Raw genomic sequence first — 16135 nt, 5'->3', positions numbered from 1 at the left:
TCCTCAGTCTAACTCTGCCTTGCTTTCTGAGACAGTATCTCTCCCTGACCCTGGATCTCACTGATTCAGCAAGGCTGGGTCATCAGTGGGCTCTGGGATGCACTTGTCTTCCCCTCCTCGGCTCTGGGATTATAGACATGCAATGCTGTGCCTGGCATTTTTACATGGTTGTTGGGAATCAAACCCTGGTCCTCATGTTTCTCATGATTGTGCAGGAGATAGATACTATCAGTGGAGCCATTTCACCAGCTCCCACTTTGCCTTTTTTGATCATGAATCTTTGAAAGTAAGGGTGATTTGTGACTATGACTGTTTTCCCAATCTATGCATTTATCATCCCCTCTGATCTCTAAGTGATCTCATGACATTTTGTTCTTGAGGAGGACATATGTGAAGATCTCACACTTGCCCTTTCCAGAAATTTTCCTATAACTTGTTAGTCTTAAAAATATTTTTATTTGAGTACATGCACATAAATTAGATGAAGTGGAATGAACATCCATAGCCATAAAGATGATATCCCTGCTCAGGTTCTCCTGGGATAGAGAGTTACAGATCCCTTAGAAGCAGACAGATAGAGGTGGCTTCTGAGGGTCACATTCCAAGTATCCTTCAGGATGGAGGCACAAGGTACTTCAGCTGTTGTGAGCACTGACTGCTGGCAACTCCAGGTCTCTGTGAACTGTATGAAACTGAAGGAAGCTGACTCCAGAAGGAGTAAATACACTTCCTAGAGACACCCAGGGTTCAGTGAATGACCAATGTTTAGAGGCCCTAAACCCAATTGTAGACCTCTCCGAGGAGCTATCCAGATCTAAAGATGATAGTTCCATCAGAAATGAATTAATCTTTGTGTAATCCTACATCCCTCATTCTCTTCAGGGCTTTCTTCCTGAAACTCCTGCCAAATTAAGCTCCTACATGCAAATTTTCATCCTAGGAGCCTGGCATGGCAGCCACCTTCCTGCTAGGATCCAGCTGGCTGAAGTTGCATTTCTGGTGTCCAGTGAACACTGCCACCACTAATTTTGCTTTGTTCTCTGTGCTCTCTTCTTGGCAGTAAGGGGAATGTCTTTATGTTTAGCAGTAGTGGTCTTCTGACTTGACTCACTGTTGGAAGCTGTTCTCTGCTTGTCTACCTTGATGCTATGTTATTAGGATACTGGGTGAGGTGGCCTCTGGTATTGGTATCCTTTGGCATTTTAAACCCATCAGTCTCAAAATGATACCAAATACAGGGTGACTCATGCAACCTAACATGAGCACCATGTTGAAAGTCCTAGCTGTGCACCAGTATTAGTCAATAATCTAACTCCAAGCTGTCCAAACTGTCCAGTGAATTTCAGAATGTATACTTAAACCAAACCCTCACTGATTTCCCAGGGACTATTCTGTATTTTGTGAAGACAGGAAGCTTATTAACTCTTGGAGTCCACATTTAACACTAGGACTCACCTAAGGAAATGTGTGGCCTGTGAGAAGTTCTTGAAGTTTTCCGGACATTGTGTGAGAACAGAGAATTTGGACCAGAGAAAGAATTCTCACAGTAGGTTATCTGAGCTTTTCATTAGGAGTTATAGGACAAACAAAGGTTTGTGTTCCAATCCAAACATCATCTTCTAGGTATATAAAATTTGGGGCAATTTACTGAAACTTCACCCTTTACATTTCAGTAGAAGATTCACAAGACCTGTAGCACTGGGTTATTATGAGGTGTAAATGGTAAATATTAGGTTGAGTGCCAGGTCTGCTGCATGATCATATTTTTATTAGGTATTATATAACACATTGGAAACAGGGTAAACTTGAGGCCAAAGCTGTGGGTGTGCTTTTGACAAGTCCTCAGACTTCCTCCTTGTTATTTTCATCCTCGAATATGGGGGATGGAAATTGAGTGAGTTTATGATTTCCTAAGACCTTGCTAACTGCCCCTTTCTACATATGTGTGAAAGTTTAAATATAGTTATACACATTCTCAGAAGAGACTGATAAATCCTAAGAACCTGCAGATTTTCCTCATAAACAAAACTGAAAGCCACCAAAAGCCAAAGTTGAACATTAAATGTTTGTGATTCACTGCAGTTTATCTTGTTATTATATACAGAATAGATTTCATTTTTTATTGAACAAACATATTTCTAACAGATCTCCCCTTGGCTCCTTCCAAGAAACATCATATTTATAAGGAGTAGAGCTCTTCATATCATTTATTGAATATTTAATAATTCTGACATTTATTCTAAAATGAATATACATTTTAATTTTTAATGAAAAGGAATGTATGAAATTCATTTTTACTTTAAGTTTATAAGTTCACATCAACTAGATGCTGTAGAAAGACCAGCATTATAATTCTGATAAATGAAATTTTGGTGTCAGAATTTAACTCTCATCTTCTGATGACAAAGTCCCTTATTTTCAAATAGCTGTATTATCTATCACTAGCTCATTCTCTCCACAGCTTTGCAAGATTTTCTCCTTCTCTTCCTCCTTCCTATTCCCTTCTTTCTCTTCTTCTTCCTCCCTCCCTTTCTCCCTCTCCCTCCCCCTCTTTTCACCTCACTTCTGCTTCTTCTCCTGTAATCAAGTTGAGTTTCAATACAGAATGATGATTGTCCATGTTCTCACTCAATTTGTATGGTAAATGAGGCCTATTCCAGACCGCAGAGTCAGCAGTGTGAATAACTTTTACATAGAATCCTTATTCTTTATGTAGAAGTAGCTTGTATTTCTAAGAGGAGAGTTCATGATGCCAGGGAAGGTATGGCAGCAGATGACCAGAGCACAAATCTAAGGGGTCACCTCTTTAACTACAAACACAGTGAGCTAGAACTGGGGTGAGCCATCACTCAAAACACACTTCTATTCTCCCAGTAAGGCTGTATCATCTCCCCAACAGAGCCACCAGCTGAGGAGCAACTGTCCAAGTACCTGATACTTTGGAGGTCATTTCTCATTCAAAAAGGTAATGTTGAATGTAATGTAATATTCCTAATACAAATGTGAAAAGCGTAGAAGCTATAACAGCAACATTTTAGAATCATCCTTGTTATCCCTTCAAAGAAAACTTGCATTCCAGTTTCCAGGTCTGCCTTCCCACAGATTTTATGAAGAGTAAGATAATTATAATTCTCATTCTGAAGATTTGATAGCAGGTGTTAAAGAAGTGAATGACCTTCAAAGACAATTGTGGCTCTTTTATAACTGAGCTCTCCATGGAAATCATGGCTGTCAATTACCCAAATCAGTTGGTTCTCTGACGATGCCAAAATGACTCCTGAAATGACATGTTTAAACCATTTGTAACACAGAATACTCTCAAATGTTGAACTAGGTCATTAACATGTTACTTCAAGTTCTTTGCAAATCTGATTATAAGGATATTACTTTCCTTTTACCAAATGAAACTGGACCAGTGAGATGTTCCCTGGTCACTGTCCTAAGGCTTGGCAGAGGAGCAGGCAAAGCTTCTATGACCTCACAACTTTGGAATCTATTCTGTCCTTCCAATAGAGAACATGGAAACTACACCTCTCCTAGAGATGGGTTGTTCTCTATCTCACTCTGGCACACTCTGCCAGTAGATTCCACCAAAGCAGAAGTGTCATGAACCTGTATCAATAGAAAACTTGTGACTGTAGATCATTTTGAAAAGGAGCCAAGTGAATTCTGTCAATTTTTCAAATGTTAACTCAAACTTGATTACCCAAGATACACAGTGTATGGTTTGTGTATATTGTCTATTTTATTGTTTGCTTAGATCTTTTGATTCATATTCATGAGGATTATTGGTGCAAGGAATTCATTTCATAATGTGTTTGTGTTGCTTTGCTATCAGGGTTATTATGACACCATAAAATCTTATAAGCTATTCCTGATTTATCTGTCATCTCAACTTACATGTAAATTTATCATTACTTATTTCTCAACTTTTGAGTAAAATTTATTCATAGAAATAGGAACATATCTTTGTGGAAGGATTTTTACGAGTTATTTTTTTATTTTTAATATTGAGTATTTGTACCTTTTCTGCATGTGTGTTTTAGCACATGCCTATTTAGGACCCCAGGAGCTAGAAGAAGTCATTGGATCCACTGGAGCTGGAGTTATAGGAGATTGTGAGCCACCATGTGGATGCTGAGAACAGAACCCAAGTCCTCCGGAAGAGCTGTCAGTGCTCCTAACCATGAGCCATCGCTCCAGCCTCAAAATTCTTAACATGCAAATATGTATAATGCATTCATAAGCAAATGAAGAAAAGCCTCAAATATGGCAGTTCTCACATCTGCAACTGATCACGTGCTCATAGCTGTGGATAAGTAGATTCTCGGCCACCCATTCTACAGTCTTTTCTGAACTGCTCTTGGTTGCGGGTCTAGGAGGGTGACTACCTTCATTTCTGAGGACTGCGAGCCATGTACAGTCTTATTTGAATTGTGTTGTAAGTTATCCATTGATGCTTATCATATTATGTGCCAAAAAGGGTCACTTGAGAGAACTTCTGTGGTCCACGCATATTCTTCCTTAGATCTGCTATGATGCTGGACCCATAATCTCCCCCCTGAAAGTCAGGACCAGACAGCTTATTAGCTGTTTTTTGTTTGTTTGTTTGTTTTTTGTTTTTGTTTTTTTTTTTTTTTTTTTTTTTTTTTTTAGCTCTTGTTTCAGAAACATAAAGGGGGCCATTCTAAAATAGAATCTTCAGTGTTTAATGTGTATGCTTAGTATATATGTATGTTTATTTTCTCATATTTTTGTGTGTTCTCTTTTATTTAAACTATTTTTCAAGTTATAAAAAAGGAGAGTATTGATTGGGAGGGTGTATATAATCAAAGCATATTATGTGCATGTATGGAAACTTTACAAGTGAAGCCCTTTTAAGATATATAATTAAGGTGGATTAATGGAAAATAGTTGTGTGACTGAGGATAATCAAAAACTTTATTTTTTGAATTTAAAGCCAGCCCTACTGGACATCAGTAATTCCCTCCAAAAGCCTAAGGGGACACCGGCTCTATGGTCTTGCTTGTGACTAAGGTTTTACTAAATGGGCAAGTAGTCAAACTACCTTCAAATACATGCATTTGTTTCCATAGGTTAGTATTAGACTGTCTAGGTCAAAGAGGCTTCCTTTTGCAATGGGAAGTGCTCAATACAGACTCATAATTTGCCTGGGACTGATACTGGGTGACTATTTCATCTCAGGCTTAAGTGGAACATTGGTACCATCCCAAGTAAGGCCCAGGGAAATTTCAGAAAAGGAGAAAAAAATCATAAAAACCAGAGATTGGGAGAACACTACAAAACATTGTGTCTTTTTTGCTCTGACATAGATGTCGTCAGAAACACACAGCATCTATGTCTACATACACAGATCTACACACACACACAAACATATGCATAGATGTAGCCAAACTGCCTGTATTAAACATATAGGAGCGAGGGGAGCCTAGTCAAGAACCAGATTGGTAGACGTGGAAAGGAGACACGAGAAGGTAGCAAGAAGGAAATCTCATGTCAGTACATTGCATACATATTTGAATTGTACACACACACACACACACACACACTACATGTTTTTTTTTTTAATTTTACCATAATAAATTTTAGGAAAAAACTGAAACGTCAACTGTTCTGTCCTCAGTGGAAAGAGTAAGTGTTTTTTTCTGGATTTTTCTGTATGAAAATGGAAAGAACGTTGAGAGTAAAGATCTTGCAGAAGAGTTTAAATTAGTTTTCTCTTCATAATGAAAAATTACATTTTAATAACTTTTTCAGTCTATTCCCCTTTGTCTCTGCTTGAGAAAGGGAATGCCACTCTCGCGATTGTGAAGTGCCCCAGCACTGCCTCTAGGCCTCTTCAGTGATTCACATTCAGAGGCAGCAGATCACAGCCTGTTTTCTCTAGTGCCCAGTCTCTCCTCAGTTCAGCATCTAAGGGGTGGGAAGAGTCAATCACAGGCCACTTCACTTGACTGGGTTCCAACTCAGAATTTTCTTTCTTACAGAATTCTAGCAAGTTGGAATAATTTATGCATCTGCATCAGAGTTCTCATGAGGTGCATTGTTATCTTCAGAATCTCTTTGTATCTACTCACAGAACAAAAGACCTTGCATTGAATGCTTGTTGCACATCTGCTAGTGTTACAGTCCTCAAGGCAGTGAACATGTTCAAATTCACTTTGACTAGAATACATACAGTGGCTTTCCTGTCTTCCCCTCTTTATCATTATCTCTTCTTTATTCTCATGCCCTGCACCCCCTCCTTCCCTTCCCCATCTCTCTTTCCTCTCTCCATGATCACCTTCTCAACTCTTTTATTCCCCCATGCCTTCACTTGCTTTCTTTCCTTCCTTCCTTCTTCCACCCACTTCTTCCTTTGCCTTTCCTCTCTCTTCCTTCCTTCTTTCCCTTTATTCATTTCCTTCGCCTCTCCCTTACTTTTCTCCTCCTTTCCTCCATCATTTCCTCCTTCCCTCCTCTCCTTCCCTCCTTCCTTTACTCCCTCCCTCCAATGCCTGCCCGCTTTCCTCTTCTCTTCCCATCTCTCTTTCCTCTCTCCCTCATGACTTCTATCCCTTACTTTGGTCACTTTTCAAACCAAAGGGTACAAAAGGATATCTTTCACAGAGCAAAAACTCAATTTGAAAGCATTTCATCTCAAGTAGACCAAAAAGACAAATCTAATCACTGACGGATCATAAAGGCCCCTTCAGCACACTGCACTCCCTTTAAAGATTATCCATGCACTGTCTTATAGTTAAAAAATGTTTCCACATATGTTTTACATTTAAATTCTTATACATTTAAGTATTTTGAGGCAGATACCATGTCTCTTTGACAAATGAGGAAATGAATCTTCCATGATTTATAGTGTTAAGTGCATGATGTTTTCAACGGTGGGAGGAGAGTCAGCTTGGTGTTGATAGCATTCTATCTAGCCACCATTACCCAGATCCAGTCATGTGAGGCTGGGTCCAGGAAAAGCTACTGGCCCATTGTAAGGTCTTCATGGGCTCAATCTCCATTCTTAGTTTCTCTAGACCAGGAGGATTCTAAAGCATGATAGCTGGACACTGACCTATTTAAAACTAAAAACATTTCAGTACATGTGTGTGTGCATGTGCATGTTAAACCATCCCAACAGAACATGGACATCGGCAATAAGGAGCAAAGGCTTTGTCTGTGCCCCTCCTTTCCTCCCTGATCCAGCCATAACCGACCTTCTAGAGGGCGTACCCACGTGGTATCTACCGTCTCTAGTATTTCTATTGCATGTGTGTATGCTTGATTAGTGTGTTTATTGTAACTCATGTAGAAGAGATCATATGCTGCAAGCTGTTTGTCATCAAAATGTAAAGTGTGTGTGGTGTGTGTGTGTGTGGTATGTGTGTGTGTGTGTGTGTGTAGTTCAGAGGACAACTTATAAAAGTCTGTGCTCCTTCTAACATGGGTTCAGGGATCAAATTCATCTGTGGCCTTGTGTACCTACTAATCCTTTTGGTTGGCCCTGCCATTGTGCTTCTCTAGGTCACACATCTCCATGACACCCTTGTATTAGGCAATGGTTTGTGAATAGAGAGACCAAGCCACCATGCAGGCCTGGCTTGCTCTGGCTGTGGAGGCCTGGCTTGCTCTGTCCTTGGTCCTGATTCTTTTCTGCACCATCATCAGATAGCACATAGAATTCTCTCTATGTCTTTTCACTTTGGGAGCAGAAATCAACCCTCCCTAATTCCGTTCCATTGTTCTGCTAGTGTCATATGCCTGTGATGTCACTCTGCATGCCGTACACACAAAGCAGAGGTCTGACTGCTGTTCAGTGGTACAGTCCCCACTCCCAGCTCTGTTTACTATGAGTCTTGACACTTGGATAAAGGAACCACTACTGTACACTCTAGACTTAATTATGAGGCTCCAAAATGCCTATGTTGAAGACTTAACCTCCAATTTGACAGATGCTTCTGGGTCTTTAGAAGATGATTAAGGACCTTTGAAGCTACAAAGGCATGGACATTAATGTGAGTCACTTATGGTCGTATAAAGGAGGAATATTCTTGCTCTTCCTTCTCTCCTTTCCGCCTTCCATCTCCTTTTTAAAGTGTGCGTGTATGTGTTTGTGTGCATGTATGTGTGTTTGTGTGTATGTGTGCATTCACTTGTGTGTGCATGTCTGTCTGGAGGCATGTGCAAGTATAGAGGTGAATTCCTCTGTCACTTTCCTCCTTCTTTTTAAGACAAGGTCTCTCAGTGATGAGATGAGCCTCTTTTCTAGCATGCGCACCATGCTTCTGGCATCATGCACCTGGGTCAGTAGAGGGAACAAGAATGCACCATCCCAGCAATTCCACGGACAGTATCTAGATGCATAAGCAGCTTAGGCAAGATGGAGCTTAAATCCTATTATGCTTTCCTTAGTGCATGTGAAATTTGCATTCCAAATATAAGTCCACATTTATCTTACATATGAACCAACATTTAAAGTTATTTCTATTATCTTGGAACAAAAACATGTCTTGAAAAGAAAAAAACTGTAGTGTTTTCCCTGTGCTATACAAATGCCCCCTTTCCATGAAGCATATTAACCTCCCATGTGGAGGCTTTTCTCTGGCCCCTGAATCCCATGTAGCATGTCCAGCAGACTGTGGGGAAAGGAGGAAGGAGGAGAGAGAAGGGCCTTTCACACACAGAAGAACATTTTATGGACAGCCAGTAAAATTGAAATGGGAAACAGATCAGAGAACCTTTCTAGAATCTTGTAAAAGTTTTCCTTCTCCTGACTTCTCTAAGCACATCACTCACACCTTAGTGCTAGAACATTAACTGCAGCCTCTGGAGAAAGAGCAAAGCTCTGGAAGGATGGAATGAAGTCTAAAGCACGAATGGGGATGAATGGATGGCCCAGTGAATAAAAGCACCATCAGCTCTTGCAGGGGAATGCAGGTTCAATTCCCAGCATCCACATGATGCCTCACAACCTTTTGTAACTTTATTTCCAGGGGACCTGACATCCTATTCTGGCCTCCATTGTACCAAGCATGCAAGTGGCACATAGACATATATCCAGGAAAAGAACCCACCCATGTGTAGATTATTTTTTAATAAAAAATCCACACAATAACATTTGATTTTTTTTAAGGTACAGTGCTCTGAGCACTGGGGCAATTGATTATTGTCTACATCAGTTTCCAGACAGAGATGTGAGATGATTGCTTCCTCTTATTTGCCTGGGAGTAACCTGCTTTCAGTTGAACTACTGTCATTATCTGGTTTTGAGATTCAACAGTGACTCTGTAGTTTCAGTGTGTGTGTGTGTATATGTGTGTATGTGTTTGTGTGTGTTTGTGTTTGTGTGTGTTTATATATATGTGTGTATGTGTTTGTGTATGTGTATGTATGTGTTTGTATGTATGTATGTGTTTGTGTATGTGTGTGTGGTTTTTTTGTGTGTTTGTGTGAGTATATGTGTTTGTGTGAGTATATGTGTTTGTGTGTGTATGTGTTTGTGTGTATGCATATGTGTGTATGTGTGTGTTTGTGAGTGTGTGTGTGTATGTGTGTGTATGTGTTTGTATGTGTTTATATATATGTGTGTATGTGTTTTTGTATGTGTATGTATGTGTTTGTATGTATGTATATGTTTGTGTATGTGTGTGTGTTTGTGTGGGTATATGTGTTTGTGTGTGTTTGTGTGTATATGTGTTTATGTTTGTGTGTATATGTGTGTGTGTGTATTTGAATGTGTGTACACTGAATGCATTCAGATGATTCTCTCAGGCAAAGCTCTGTATGCTCATTGTCATTGCTTGACCTTCACACCTCACAGGATCTCTCATTCATGGAAACACCACCATGCATATACTGTTTGCATAAAACCCTTCACAGTTGTTCAAAGCATTCTTATTCATTTTAGGTGCATTTGGCTTATGGAAAATGTTTTGTGCTTTATAGAACTAGAAATAAGATATTTAATTTATGAAGTCAAAAAATAAGGAAGGCCAATTTTTTTTCTGTTGAAATGTCCTCTACTTTTCCTATCAAATGGTGTGATGAGCTCTGTAATTCACTTCTAAGTCTTAACGGTGTGCATGATTTTGAGCCTGTAAGTATATAGACTGAGAATTTTTAGGACTGATAATAATAGTTTTCCTGGTTCTATTTTTGAACACAGTATGAGGTCGGCCCATGAAGGACAATTTATTATTTTCATAAAAGCTAGACTTAGGCATAACCATCTGTCCACTCATCATTCATCCATCCATACATCCATCCATCCATACATCCATCTACTCATCCATCCATCCATACATCTATTATTCACCTACTCACCCATCCATCAGCATCTTTCCATCTGCCCATCCATCCATCAATACACACACATATACATGCATACATACATACATACATACATACTGTATCTATCATTCATCTATCCATCCATTATCCATCCACACATCTGTCTGTTTGTCCATCCATCCAGCCAGCCAGCCAGCCATCCTCCCATACTACTTTTCTTTATTTTCCCATTAACTTATTCTCCAATATTAAGTAGTTTATGAAGGCCAGAGACATTTTTTCACATTTTCTCTCACATAATCTAAGCAACGTATACTCAGCAATCAGTTTATTTGTAAACCTCAAATGCCAAGCTAGGGAGATTTCTTAATGGCTAAGAGTACTTGCTGGGTAATCATGGGGACTGCAGTTCAAACCATAGCCCTTATGTAACATCCTGGCATTCTACAAAAGTTACAACCCAGATCTGTGGGGAGCAGGAATAAGAGCAACAGGCCCTAAGCCATGAGAATACAACCTGGGTCCAGGGAGAGACTCTGCCACAGAGAAATCGGCAGAAAGTACAAGGAGCACACCCAATGCCATCTTAGTCCTGTTTTGGTCTATGTTGTGTGCAAAAGAATGCAGGGAAGCACCTACATATACAAATGCACAAGCAAAAATGGATAATAAAATTTGAGTGTGTGTGTGTGTGAGCATGTGTGTGTGTGTGCATGTGCATGTGCGTGTGTGTGTGTGTGTGTGTGTGTGTGTGTGGCACGTGTGCACCTTCCATAGTTAAGGGAAGATGTAGGAATGCTTTAACCACAGATGCACCAGGGATGGTGGCTACAGGCTACCAACTATGAGTATAATCCCAGCATTTGGGAGTCTGAGGCAAGACAGTTGATATTTAAGACCAACCCAGCCAAAGAGTGTCAGGCCAATCCTGGATTTAAAGAGACAGACTCTTTAAAATGAAAAAAAGAAAAAGAAAAAGAAAAAGAAAAGGAGATGAGAGAAGAGAGAGGTGGGTAGGGAGGGAGGAGGGAGGAAGGGAAAAACAGAAGGAGAGAGGAAAAAAATGTACCAGAGAGCTGGCTACTTTTCTAGAGGACTCCAGAACATACATAATGACTCACAACCCACCTGTAACTGCAGTCCCATGGGATCTGATGCCCTCCTCTGGCTACTTTGGGTACTGCATGAATGTGGTGCACATAGATTTGTTCAGACAAACATTCGTACACATGAAATAAATATAACATTTACTAGATTTAAAAAAGACTAGATAAATTAAGTAGATCATACCTATTTCCCAGCCATATATATCTTACCAATATATAAAATACATAAATACAAAAATTAATAACATAAATTTATAGTTTAAGACATCCAATTATGATGAATGTAGCTGTAACTGGTTGCAAAATAATTTCACATTTATTTCTGATGGAAGCAAATTTGAGCAGAATTATATTTTTCCACTTTTAAGTTTTTATTTTATTAACATTTTATTTAGATTATATTTTACTATTTGTTGGGACTAAAATGAAGCATTGATATTGATAGCAACAAATCTACCTTACACCAACTGACTTGAAACAGTCTAGAATTTTCCTGATTAATCCTGTGTTGAAAAAAACAAGTGCACTCTCAGAATTCTCCAGGATGAGCTCACATAGGCCAAACTGCCACATACTCAATATAAACTTATTCCTACAAAGCCGAACGAAAAAGCACTTCTGATAGATATCACATCAATTTTAATGACACTTCAAACAGTTAACTTTGATGAGGATCAGGTGTCCTTTCTTTTTAGCTTTCACAGAATAATTATTTTTAAACCATTCTTCATAGGAGTACACTTGACCTTGAATTGACATTGTATTCCAGTCTATCAACAATAGTGATATTAATGCATTTTTAGTTAAAAATACTGCTGGTCTTTGCTTACAGAGGGAGAACATCCGTGCTATCAGTCCTCCTTTGGTGACAAGGCCCCTGTATCTACAGCTGCTCTCTCTGGTGAGCTGGTCCTCAGAGGCTGTAGACTCATTGGTGCAGCGAGGGTTTGAAGGCTGCATGTGCTCACTTGCCACACTTTGGGGTATACAGAGCTTGAGTCCCAGGGGAATCTCTGGGATTTTCAGCAAGAGATTCCTACCTGTGACACCAGCAGCCTCTCTTCAAAGCCCTCATTAACCTCTCACAGGGCGATCTCAGGAAGCAGGTTCTTACAGAAGACTATACATAATAGCCATGCTTTGGGGTGATGAGCTTGAGAGGTCTCCAGCCAGAAAAGCCAAGGTGTTTTTAACAGTAATTTGTGAGAGAGATGTTTAAAGGAAAGCATTGAAGAAGGTGCTTTGGTCTTTGGTTCTGGGCTGCCCTTTGATTCCTGGCTCAATCTTTCCAGTGCCTGCCTCTTCTATCTGATGGAGATCTTCTGAGGGGAGAAACCCTGTGAAATACATGAGGGTTCCAGACTGATGGAATGTCTGGCAATATGAAAAGCAGGCAGGCCAGGCAGTGGTGGCACATGCCTTTAATCCCAGCACTTGGGAGGCAGAGGTAGGTGGATTTCTGAGATCGAGGCCAGCCTGATCTACAGAGTGAGTTCCAGGACAGCCAAGGCTACACAGAGAAACCCCGTCTCAAAAAAAAAATAATAATGATAATAATGAAAAGCAGGCAGGCTGCAGAGAACAGTGAGGGGGGAGGGGATGAGACCCAGCAGAGATGGAGGATGAGACCAATAGAAGGCTGGGCTTCACATCTGAGTGAGACTTAATGGAGACTGATGTATGGAGCCACCATTGATGACTGAAGTCATGAGTACCTCGTACCATGGATGTATGTAGAGAAAGGTCTTTTAAAGATGTAATAAAATGAGGACCATGGGATGTGCCCTAGTCCAGCTCAATGCAAGTGGTGTGTTTGTGTGAGGAGTTTGGGGTGTGTTCTGGAGACAGAAGGGAGGGTCTGTCATATGATGGGCAATGTTGTTGAACTGGATCTTCTGCCATGGTGTTTTTACTTTTCATTTTAAGAGAATTCTCTGTAAATACCCAAGGTTGGCTTTGAACTCTATGTGGCTCAGCTAGGCCATGAACTTGTTTTTTCCTCCCTCTTCTGTATCTCAAATGAAAGGGGATGCACATTTAGCTTTGGAAAGCATTTTGTTGGGTTTTAAAACACCATCCCGACATCTTAAAGATGCAGTGGAATTTGATTATTTTTCAAAGGGTGGTGTTTGGGAGAAAAGAGGACCATGATTGCAAAGAGAAAGGGACCGTCTGTCAACAAGGTAAGCAATGGCCACAGTCAGTCAAGGTGCGTGGCTGCAGGCGGAAACAAACCAGTGTTCATATGAGGTTGATCTTCTAGCTTCCAGAGTTTTGAAAAATAATTTTCTTTTTCTCTACCCCCAGGTCTGTAATATTTTGTCAGTGTAGCTTTAATGAGGAAGCACACTTACACATGTGAAATCATATGCAGACACACTCTTTTTCGGTCTTATGTGGTTTAGGTTAGGAATGAACATAATGAACATAAATGTGTGTGAGTTGCAATGTAGATATGTGGGTGCATGTGCCATGTGAAGTTCGGTGGCTATGGCCCTTCAGCTAGGTCTTTGGAGGGATGTCCTAAGAGGGTATGAAGGGTCTATTGGGACTTTTCTTTGTGGGTGATGGTAAACACGACTCATGCCAGGAGCTATAAACTAAACAGAAGATAGAAGTAGTTCATTGTGGCCTCCAAGCTAAGACTATCCTCCTCCATAGGTGGATGGTCTCCCCACCTCCATACCTAGGTGGAAGTTTCTTGTCCTACTTCTAACACTTAGATAATAATCCTAGGATCATAGTATTGTGGAAGCATAAGAAAATTTCAAATCTGGACCCAGTGAGATGGCTCCTCATTTAAAAGCACCCTGCTGCCATATCAAACCGTCTGGGTTCAATATGTGGTATCCACATCCTGGAAATAGAATCAGATGGCAGAAAAAGAATTAACCCATGAACACTCTCATTTGAACTCCACATATGTGCATGCCCACATACATGTACATACAAAATTCTTAAAAAAGTTTTTTTTATATTCTTGTGTGTGTGTGTATGTATGTATGTATGTATGTATGTATGTATGTATGTATGTATGTATGTGTCTAAGTGAGGTTAAAGCATCCTTGAGTGGGTATTCCTTCTTGTTTCACTCATCAAGAACTGTCATGGGGATGGGGGTGGCTCCATCATTCAGAGCCATGCAGCTAAAGTCTCCTACGGAAGGCGTCTCTGCACTCCCAGACACTAGCCCCTAAGCAAGGCTGGAGTTGCCCTTTCCGCAGGCCCCAGGCTCATCTTCACAGGCCAGCACAGGACCACTTCATTCCCAACTCCACACGGTTTCCAGTGATGACAGGACACCTGGGAGTTAGGGAACCCCAGATTTGGTCTTAGCCTGTGTTGTTTCTCACCCAGGCTAGGGCCCCCATCCTAGGCTGCTGGTCTCCTACCCCTTGAGTGGTATATTGGCACTTCCTACAAGCCCAACACCTGATGGTGGCACAGGGTAAAATGCAGCCTAGTGTTCTGTGTCTCTTCTTCCCGAGTAGAGGCCACACACCCCATTGTGGAGACAGAATGGAAAACCGCACACAGAATACTATTTTGATTACCTTTGGTTTTGCAGCACATGCCAAAGTTATTAAATTGTTAGAAAAAAAATAGTGCATACATTTCAAGCCACCAGTATTGTCAGTATTTTTATAAGATTCAAATTTGATACTTGAAATATAAATGTAGACAGGTTTTTCTTAGTCAAAGTAGCCTTTGTTCAGGGAGGGAAACAAAGGTTTGAGAGTAAAATCTGGAGAGTGGTAGGAAACAATTGTAAAATCAAGGAGGGGCTTAAAAAAACCAATCTCATTGCCAAAACATAGCAGACCTTCAAGAACATTCATTTTTAAAGTATTTTCTCTGCACGAGCCTTTTGATGTGTGCATGTTTATGGACCAGGTGTGCGTATTTGGTGTCCTTAGAGGCCAAAAGCGGGCATCATGTACCCTAGAGTTAGAGCTACAGATGGCTGTTGGCTACCAAGTGGCTTCTGGGAATTAAACCAAGGCCTTCTGGAAGAGTAACCAGAGCTCTTAGCCATCGAGCCACCTCTCTAGCTCCATTTATTTTTACTTTTATTTTTAGCTCATTAGTTTTGGTTAGCCCAACCCTAACCCTTAAACTGTAATTTATTAAAATAAGATTAAAAATGTCCAAGTCCATGGAAAATTGCCAGCACTATGAACCTGTGGGGAACAGAAACTAATGCTATGAAGACACAGCATCTCCACCCCAGCTAGCTTACAATACAAATGCCTTTAAACACACAGAGGAATGGCAATCATCACACACGGCATTAAAAATTGGAATTTAAATGTTCTTAACACAAAGAAAATAAGGGCTACCCTGATGTTATTATTACAAATTGTACATGTGAATTGAATTAACACATTTGCCCTGTAAGTATATATATCTTATATGATATTCTTCCTCTACTACAGAGACAGGAAAAAAGATGTCAATGAGAGCTTAAAGAAGTAGAAAATACACATGTATTATTCTTATGTATGTACATACATATACATGTATGTTTGAGCATATATATACTCACACATAGACACATACACACATAGTTATAGACACACATACATACATACACAGGCACTCATAAGAGATACATGCATATACACATACATGCATATACACAGGCACACATACACATATATAGACATATACATTCATAAAACACATTAAAAATTAGGAAATGTTTTGATGTTTTAAAACATTCCTCTTTACAA

At 40.0% G+C, this 16135-nt stretch overlaps 1 long non-coding RNA gene across 1 annotated transcript; it reads left to right on the top strand.

Annotated features, from left to right (window-relative positions):
• Window positions 1–3536: 3536 nt before the first annotated feature.
• LOC116072909 lies at window positions 3537–4745 on the top strand. Its single transcript, XR_004111590.1, has 2 exons — window positions 3537–3720; window positions 4047–4745. It is a non-coding gene; the product is annotated as an uncharacterized LOC116072909 (long non-coding RNA).
• Window positions 4746–16135: the final 11390 nt, after the last annotated feature.

This window comes from Mastomys coucha, unplaced genomic scaffold (assembly GCF_008632895.1).
Source record: "Mastomys coucha isolate ucsf_1 unplaced genomic scaffold, UCSF_Mcou_1 pScaffold23, whole genome shotgun sequence".
Lineage (NCBI taxonomy): Eukaryota > Metazoa > Chordata > Mammalia > Rodentia > Muridae > Mastomys > Mastomys coucha.
This window is presented reverse-complemented; position numbering and strand designations above follow the sequence as displayed.